The sequence below is a fragment of the Cryptomeria japonica genome, chromosome 5 (assembly GCF_030272615.1).
Source record: "Cryptomeria japonica chromosome 5, Sugi_1.0, whole genome shotgun sequence".
Lineage (NCBI taxonomy): Eukaryota > Viridiplantae > Streptophyta > Pinopsida > Cupressales > Cupressaceae > Cryptomeria > Cryptomeria japonica.
Genome location: NC_081409.1, coordinates 213,557,717 through 213,568,306, shown reverse-complemented (window position 1 = coordinate 213,568,306; position 10,590 = coordinate 213,557,717).

Genomic DNA, 10,590 nt, shown 5'->3' with positions numbered 1-10,590 from the left:
TGTGGGAGCAAGTACGTAACTACTCAAACAAAAAAACTAAAAACTACCTAATTATTAAATATTAATTATTGATGGCTAAGTAAACTTAACACACTAATAATTGTATTACATATGTCGCCCATTTATAATCAATCCATTAGGGAGTTTATTACATTACAAAATAGTTTAAGAACTCAAATATCTTTTAATTGTTTAAGCTTACCAATGAGACAATGATGTTGAAGCTCCTTCCAAGATCCTTTAATCCCCATTAATGGTTTACATGCCAATCAACCATATGGTACCAAAAGGTCCACTTGGGCACCATGTAGGAGAGAGTCACAAAGGCCACAAAGACACACAAAATAAGAGGGAGTAGGTTTATACTCACACAAATCATGAAGTAGGCACACATCATACATGTCATGCAAGAATAACTTCAAAATAACCATAAATAAGATAGGTTGCCACTTTGAAATCCAAATAGACTAAATATGGGGGAGAAAGTAGGTAGAGTCATCACAATAACTTCAAATACTAACTAAGTGGAATCAAGAACACCCCTCATAAGAGAAGAGATTATTCCACTATGAAAACATGCCAGGTCTCCTAATTAACAGATAAAGGATGAGGTATAATAAATATTAGGAGAAACTCAAGGACATAAAGACTAAATCTTAAGTTCATCGCATTCCCAAACTTGAATGTGGCATAAAAAATATATAAAGAAAACATGGAATCCCATATTATAAAACATTTGAATTTATTTCCAAAAGTCAAAAATTTTATTTATTTTTGAAGCCAAAAAGGTGCATTTCATGAAAGACTACATTGATGGAGCTCAAGTTTTCTCAAACTTTAAATCTAAAAGTTTCTAGAAACTAAAAGTGCCCTTTTGGTGAAAATATGAACAAAACATAATTCATACATTAAAATTAAAATTCCAAGCAGTTTTAAATTTTTTGCAATGGTGAGGGTACAAAATGGCAAAATGAAAATAAATTCACAAATAATAAGATACTACTCTTATGGTCAAATTTAAATTCTATTGGATATGTCCTATGCTCCCTTAAGGGTAGGCATTCCATCCATAAGCGAAGACACAAAACAAGTGAGGAGGAATGACAAGACAAAAAATATTGAAGATACAAAAGAAGAGAAAAATGGCAAAATGAAAATAAATTCACAAATAATCAAATACTACTCTTATTTTCAAATTTAAATTCTACTGGGTATGTCTTATGCTCCCTCAAGGGTAGGCATGTCATCCATAAACAAAGACACAGAACAAATGAGTATGAATGAAAAGACATAAAAAATATTGAAGACACAAAAGAAGAGAAAAATATTGCAAAAATTAGAACGAGAGATATAGAGAGCACATCCAAAGAAATCACACTCCAATTCCTATTCCAACCAATTCAATTCCCACTCCATTCAATTCAAAATTAATCGCTAATTTCTATTTTTATTTTTTTCTTGGAGGGGGTTTCAGAGCAATCTTCCTTCCAAAATGAATATTGCAAAAATTGTTGTCTTTTCCTTTTTGTTTCATTTTTTCTCTTTTCATTTCATTTACTTATTCATTTTTTATTTATAATTTATCATTATTTTTCCCAAAATACAATTTAGTAATAATAATGAATTCAACAAAAAAAAATTGCAATATATTTAATTAGACAATTAAATCATTTGACATACATATATTTGCGACCCAATGAATTTTTTTTTCTATTAAATATATATGATCAAAGCCATAATGACATCTCATATGGAGCTGTTACAACCACAACAAAAAAGGGGGCATACATGATCACTACCGACTTACCATATATGCTACCAACCCCATCAAACTATATAGAGTATCAAATGTTTAATTATAAAAGAGGATAATAATGTAGGAAATTAACCTATGATGAGAATCAAATTCATATTATGTCTCCTTGCCTCCTTGGGACCCAAGCCAGCCAACCCTTTGGTCCTTCCATCCATCCGATCATGTGATTCTCTTCAATCTGATGTTTGTAAGGGTGTTGAATAACTTCAGCTATTGGTATAACCTCAAGAACACCACTTGGTACAACACCTTGTGCATCACCTGGAACATCACCAGTCATATCATCTGGATCATCACCTAGTATATCCCTTGGAACAACTGCCATTGGGACTGCCTGTATTTCCTTTTGTCATTCCTGCCTCTCCTTCTACCTCTGCTCTTCCAGCTCTGGCATGAATTTATACAAAGCTATCTCAAATGGAGTCATCTCTTTTGATATCCGAGACCATGTGTATCCATGCAAGACCTTCTAGTAATTGAGATGCCCCATGCCACTCTTAAAGAGATCCTCTAGCTTCTTGTTCTTCAATCTAATCACAATTGTTGCCTGCACATTTTTTTTGTGAAATATGAGTCTCCTGAGAGATTCAGTAAGATTTAATGTACTAGTCCCAAAAAAATTATCATTACAAAACTTCCAAATACGCCACAGTATTAAAGCAGAGAGAGGGGAAAACAAACTATTGAAAACTTTCTTCAGACCTTTAATATGACTAGTAATAATCTCATACATGGATACATCTGTATTGTCGAAAAACCCAATGAATATTTAAAAAATTAGATAACTTAAATTAACTTCTTTTCCAATACAATTGAGTCAAAATGACTAATTCTGTAAGGAAAACAAGTGCAGAAATTCGCTTCCCTAATGTCAATTTGTAGGGGAAAACAAACTAGTGTTTACAAATTTACAACTTTTACAGAATATGGCACAAGCATGAGCATACACAATTAAACATAGAGATAGAACACAAAGAGTTAATGTGTGAAAACCCATTCGGGAGAAAAACCCACCACCAACAGAAAATAACTTTATTATCAGTATGTCAAATACAATATAGCTTAGTCTACAGACTTCCTTTCACTTTGTCAATCAATCGTTCCAGATGTAACATACAACACTCGGATCACACTACAATTTCAGATCGCTCAATAGTTATCATAACTCATAACCTTACATTAGGTTCACAATTGGCTTCAAATACCAAACTGGTCGACCGTTACATCTGCACGAGATAGTTGAGAAGTCAAACTATCTCTGTCAGTCTGCAATCATGGAAAACCAAATATCCCATATGCATCAAGGAGTCAGGTCGGTTCGTATTCATATACATTGACAGTCTCATCCTTAGTATCCGAGTGTTCACCTTTTTGGATCTCGGTTCGATCTCACATCCGTAGTCGGTCTCCGCTCCATTGGCCATTGGTATAGATTTCAATCGGTAAAGCCAATCGCTCGATGATACCCGATCACCAAAGGCAACTCCATCGGGTCATCGACAAAACACATGAAATGTTACCCTGATCTCCGATAACCAAGAGCAAACCTCACCGGCTCATCGGAACCAACACTGCGATGTTACCCCGATCTGCATTGTTATCCCGATAACCTAGGGTGGTCTCATCGGGTCATTGGCTCATGCCCAAAAATGCTATCCCAATAAGCGAAGCACTCTGAAACAAAACAAAGTGGACTCATTGGGACTTCAGCGTAGCCTTCATCACGTCGACCCGATTGCCGATATCAACCCGATCGCCTAAGATAGCTCCATCAGGTCATCGACACAACTCTAATACAGTCTTCCTGAAAGTCGAAGTTATCTCGATTGCAAGGAAGACATCGGTGTAAGTCATACCGTTCAGAAGGTGTTCAAGAACCAAGAAAGTAACTTTGTTATTCCATCGGTGTAGGCTACTCCGATCAACCCGTATATGTCAAGTGAATTAGAGGCACATTTCCAACAAACTCCCATTTGACGAGGAATTCAATGGACCGATTACCATTTTAGATGTTACTGGGGAACATGGGTATCAAGACCCATAGAATTTGAACACCACCTGAACTTGTGCGTGCTCACTAGTTTCATCAAGGCATCTGCAACATTTTCTAGAGTGTCTACCTTGTTAAGATAAAATTTTCCATCTTCCACCATGTCACGAATGAAGTGATACTGAACATCAACATGCTTCGATCTGGCATGGAAAGTAGAATTCTTTGCCAAACACATGGCACTCTGACTGTCGCTCCAGATTTCAAATTGCCCTACATCAAAACCAATATCTGAACTCAAACGCCTAAGCCAGACTACTTCTTTACAAGCATGTGTGGTCACCATGTATTCTGCCTTTGTAGTGGACAAAGCGACTACAGCTTGTTGCTTGCTCATCCAACTAATTGCTCCACCATTAAGGACAAAAACATATCCACTAGTGAATCTCCTACTATCAATATCCCCAGCCCAATTAGAATTTGTATAACCACAAAAGCTGAGAGTTCTCTTTGAATCCTTCACATTACCATGATAACACAATGCAAAGTCTGAAGTACCCTTCATATATATAAATGCTCTCTTTAAAGCATCCCACTACAGTTTCCCTAGATTCGACATAAACCTGCTAAGTACTCCCACTGGTTGGGAAATGTCTGGTCTTGTACAGACCATAGCATACATCATACTACCTATAGCACTTGCATAAGGTACACTTTTCATGTCTTCAATCTCTTTTGGAGATTTCGGACTATCAAGCATAGACAACTTAGTTCCCTGCAAGATGGGAACAACCTGTGGTTTACAGTCAGACATATGAAATTTGTCAAGAACATTGGTTATATACTTTCTCTGACTGAGCCAAATTTTCCTCTTAGATCTATCCCTTTTTATCTTTATTCCCATAATGTAATTTACTGGTCCTAAGTCCTTCATTTCAAATTTCATAGAAAACTAAGATTTTAAATCTCAGATCATACCTTTTGTGTTTCCTATGAACAACGCATAATCTACATACAAAGCTATGATAAGAATCCTATCACCATTAGTTTTTTAGTAAACATAATGATCAACCTTTGACCTCACAAATCCCAAGGATAAAAAAAATGTATCATACTTTTGATACCACACTCTAGGATATTGTTTCAAACCATACAAAGACTTCTTGAGTTTCCATACCAGATGTTCTTTATCTTTTTCCACAAAGTGCTCAAGGTGAGACATATAAATTTCTTCTTCAAGACCACCATGAAGAAATGATGTCTTCACATCCATCTGCTCAATCTCCCAATCATATGCTGCTGCAAGTGACAAGAGAAATCTGATAGATGTTAGCTTAGCTACAGGAGAGAAGATTTCCCCATAGTCAATACCTTCTTTTTGCAAATACCCCTTTACAACCAATCTTGCTTTGTACTTGTCAATGCTACCATCTGGACCATACTTCTTTTTGAACACCCACTTGTAGCCTATAGGCTTTCTGCCTTTAAGAAATGGCACCAAATCCCAAGTTCCATTTTTATCCAATGATGACATTTCATCACTCATGGCTTCCAACAAAGAATCTTAATCAAGAATTTCAATTGCATCTTTGATAGTCCTAGGCTCATCAGTATGTGCAAGTAAAGCATAAGCACAATTGACATTCAACATAGAGTGACTATACTTATTAGGTGTATACCTATTAGGTTGCCACCTCTCTCAAGTAGATCTTCTCAACTCTGGTGTTGAGGCTTCTTAAGGTTCCACAGGAGGCTCATCATCATGTTCTTCTTTAGAACTACTTAAACTCTCCTCATCTTCAGATATCTCTGTAGATTCTTCTTTGGCTGGAGGAATTTCAACCTCAGCTTTTCCTCTGTTTTCTATATTATGATCTAGTGACATAGGCTTCAGTTCATGAAAAATCACACTTCTTCTATACACAACCTTACCAATCACTGCATTCCAAAGTTTGTATCCTTTCACATCAACTCCATAGCCAATGAAGATACATTTTACTGCTTTGTTATCAAACTTAGACCTATTCGCATCAGGCACATGAGAATATGCCTTTGCACCAAAAACACGAAGGTGCCTTAAAGAAGGTTTATTACCAGACCATGCTTCCATAGGTTTTTTGTCAACCAATACTAAAGTAGAAGAACGATTCAGTAGGTAACACATTGTAGGAACTGCTTCAGCCCGGAATTCTTGTTCCAGCACAGCTCCGCTCAACATGATTCTTTCTTTCTCCATTAGAGACTGATTCACCCTTTCAACAACTCCATTTTGTTGTGGAGTGTAAGGTATGGTCTTATGTCTCTTAATTCCATGATCAACACAGTACTTTTTGAAATATGCACTACAGTATTCACCACCATTGTCTATTCTTAAACATTTAATCCTTCTCCCAGTCTGATTTTCAAGAAGGTTCTTAAATTCCTTAAACCGACTGAACACTTCTGATTTACTTTTAAGAAAATACACAAATTCTCTTCTTGAATAATCATCTATAAAAGATACATAGTACTTAGAATTAGATAGAGAAGGAACATCCACTAGACCAAACACATCAGAGTGAACATAATCCAAAATGTCAGAAGATTTATGAGAAGTGGAATAAAACTGAACATCGTTATGTTTTCCATTTACGCAGTGTTTGCATAAATTGAACTCAAAACTACAATCATCTAGACCTTCAACCATATTCTTATTCTTCAAGGCTTTTAAACCTTTTTCACCTATCTGGCCTAACCTATTATGCCAGAGCATTGTTTTCTTAGCAAGAAGTTTAGCTTCCAAGGAATTAGCATTATGCATCATTACAATTGTCTTAACAGAATTTTCAGAAGTTACATTACAACATATAGGTTCAGCATTTAAGTTATACAGTGTACCAATGCGATCACCCTTTTCCAATATAATGGAACCCCTAATCATCTTGCAACCACCAAATACAAATGTAACTTGTACTCCAGCATCATTAAGTTTACTTACAGAGAGAAGGTTTCTTGCCAGACCTGGTATATGAATAACTCCATTGATCCCCTTCACTCTACCATCTGGGAATTGAATTTTAATTCTTCCTCTCCCTACAATATCCAACATAGAATCACTAGCCAAATATACCTTTCCACTAGCATATGGTTCATACTTCAAGAACCACTCCTTGTGGGAGGTCATGTGAAAAGATGTGCCGGAATCTACTAACCAGGTGTCATCCGAGGTAGGTATTGTCAGGGCTGATACAAATGCATCTGCATCACTCTGAGAAGATTCAGTGTCAGAATACTTCTTCTTCTCCTCCTTGCAATCATTTTGGATATGCCCTTTCTTCCCACAGTTCCATCACTTCACCTTTGACTTCTTTCTTGGAGATTTAAATCTCTATTGAGACTTGGACTTCTTTCCTTTCTTCTTGTCTTTGTCCTTCGGTCTACCTCGAACAGAGAGTGAATCTTTTATCATCTCAAGACTTCTTTCTCATTTCTTCTAACAAAAGAGTATTAACCACAGTGTCCATCTTGAACTGGGTCATAGTACTACTGATAGCCATCACTAAGTGATCCCAAGAGTCAAGCAATGAACACAACAACATCATGCAATGTTCTTTTTCCTGAATGGCCACACCAATAGAAGTTAACTGTGCAAGAACCATGTTGAATGCATTCAAATGATCTGCCAATGGTGTTCCTGCATCCATCTTCAGAGAGTACAATTTCTTCCTCAGGAAAAGTTTATTCACCAAGGACTTGCCTTGATAAATATCTCCCAACTTATTCCAGAGAAGATGTGCAGTCTTCTCCTCATGGACATTTAACAGAACAAAATCAACAAGACATAGCCTGATTAGACCCCTTGCCTTCCAGTCAGCTAAATCCCAATCTTCTTGCTTCATGCTTGTAGGTTTCTATGTAGTCATAGCAATCCAAAGATCTCAATCGACCAGTAAGTCTTCCATCTTGAGTTTCCATAGTTCAAAACTGGAACCATTAAACTTCTCCATGTCTATTCATCCTGAGGTGCTCGCCATCTTAACCTGTAAAACCAACAAGTAGACACTTAGCACACTCCCACTGAAACAAAATTGACACAAAAAACCAACCCTAACCAACAAGGAAACAAAATAGGCCAAGCTGTGATACCACTTGTAAGGAAAGCAAGTGCGGAAATTCGCTTCCCTAATATCAATTTGGAGGGGAAAATAGACCAGTGTTTACAAAATTACAACTTTTACAAAATATGGCACAAGCATGAGCATACACAATTAAACAACACAAAGATAAAACACACAGAGTTAAGGTGGGAAAACCCTTTCGGGAGAAAAAACTACCACCAATAGAAAATAACTTTATTATCAGTATGTCAAATACAATAAAGCTCAGTCTATAGACTTCCTTTCACTTTGTCAATCAATCATTCCAGATGTGACATACAACACTCGGATCACACTACGATTCCATATCCCTCAATAGCTATCATAACTTGTAACCTTATATTCAGTTCACATTTGGCTTCAAATATCAAACTGGTCGACCGTTACACCTACGCAAGATGGTTGAGAAGTTGAATTGTCTTTGCTGGTCTGCAATCATGGAAAACCAAATATCCCACATGCATCAAGGAGTCGGGTCAATTCGTATTCATATACACTGACAATCGCATCCTTAGTGTTCGAGTGTTCACCTTTTTGGATCTCGGTTCGATCTCACATCCACAATCGGTCTCCACTCCATCGGCCATCGGTATAGCTTTCAATTGGTAGAGGTGATCGCCTGATGATAACTGATCACCGAAGGTGACTCCATCGGGTCATCGACAAAACACATGAAATGTTACCCCGATCTCCGATAACCAAGAGCGGACCTCATCGGCTCATCAGAACCAACACTGCATTGTTACCCCGATCTGCATTGTTTTCATGATAACCTAAGGTGGTCTCATCGGGTCATCGACTCATGCCCAAAACTGCTATCCTGATAAGTGAAGAACTCCGAAACAAAATAGACCAGACTCATTGGGACTTCGGTGTAGCCTTCATCACATTGACCCAATTGCCGATATCAACCTGATCACCTAAGATAGCTCCATCAGGTCATTGACACAACTCTAATATAGTCTTCCCGAAGGCCAAAGTTATCTCGACAACAAGGAATACATCGGTGTAAGTCATACCGATCAAAAGGTGTTTAACAACCAAGAAAGTAACTCTATTGTTCCATCAGTGTAGGCTACTCCGATCAACCCATATATGTCAAGTGAATTATAGGCACATCTCCAACAAATTCTTAATATTTTATTACTAAATTTAAGCAAATGTTTAATTCAGATATAAGAAATCCCATTTTAATAAAATATTTCCATCAAATTTACCTACTAATGCTATGAGATCTCCACAATCCATTGTGTAATTCTCTTATTTATTTTTGGATTCGATTGTGTATGTAATTTGTTCATCAATGTTACGAGTCACACTTTGTGATTCATCATTGGGATGAAAAGGAATTCCAAGAAGTTGAAAAATGAATCACAGAGTGTGATACAAAATGTTGATGAAAAAATTGCATACACAATCAAATCTAGAAATAAATAAGAGAATAAGTAACCTACTCTTATTTTTTCTCTATTTTACAAAAAAATAATATGAGGCAAAAAATGACATCTTTTAACTCATCAATTTCATTAATGACAAATAAGAAATTTCCTATCTTTTTTAATATTTTAACTCATAAATTTCATTTATTAAAAATGATGAAATTAAGCCATTAAATTAAATAAAAAATTTCCTTGTAATTCATATCATAGATGAACTTTAGGATCCCCTTTGATTTAGATATTAGTTTACACAAGGTCAAACATGACACATTGTACTTAGATAGAGTACAATTTTGTATAATAATAGGACAAATTAGTTTGACATCTTTGAATTAAGCACCATTAACGAATGACTTAGGCTAACCACTTTAGGTGAAGAGATTCTTTGTATCTACATCCCTAGATAAAATATCAAGTGTACTTGCTCAATATATAATAGTCAAAGCAATTTACACACACCATATGAGATATAATATTTAAACCATCATATAAAAATAGAAATATGATAATCTATAATCTCAAAACAAATCAAATGTAATGATAAATATAAAGGGTTTGAGCCCTATATTCCGATTTACTTAATTATAACATCGCAAGGTAGGGAATAGGTTGGCATCACATTAAATATGTAAGGGTGTGTATTTGATTTGAGTGGACCAAGGGATAAACCAATGATGGTGGATTAAGGTAGATGTGAAATGATGGATTGGGTTAATTGATTTTATGTGGATAAGAGAAAAAACCTTGATGAAGGAGACCTAAATATTGGCTTACCTATTAGGTGCAGGGGTATCCATGAGTTCATGTCTCTAAGAGGAAAAAGAATAATTTCATTTTGGTTTTGTGTTTTCCTCATGTAATAAGGTCCTTATGGGCCATTTTAATGTTTTTAAGAGTTTAGATGAGGTCTTAGGAGAAGGTGTTGTCAAATTGTCAAAAATACAAAAAGTGTAAATGTTGTCATAGTTGCACAAAGCAACTTTCTTTTTTTGTTGCCAAAGTGGAAGATGAATGGTTGGAAGTTGAAAATTGGTTTGTACCTATTGTAAATTCCTTTAAAAATGTTTTGTAAGGTCTAGGACAAGAGAGGAGAGGTTGGTTTTTTATTTGGAGGAGTAGTTTTAATAGAACATCAATAATCCTACAAAAATCTGAACACGTTTTTCTCTGTTCTGATAATTGGTATGGACCTGTATGGTCATCTCATGG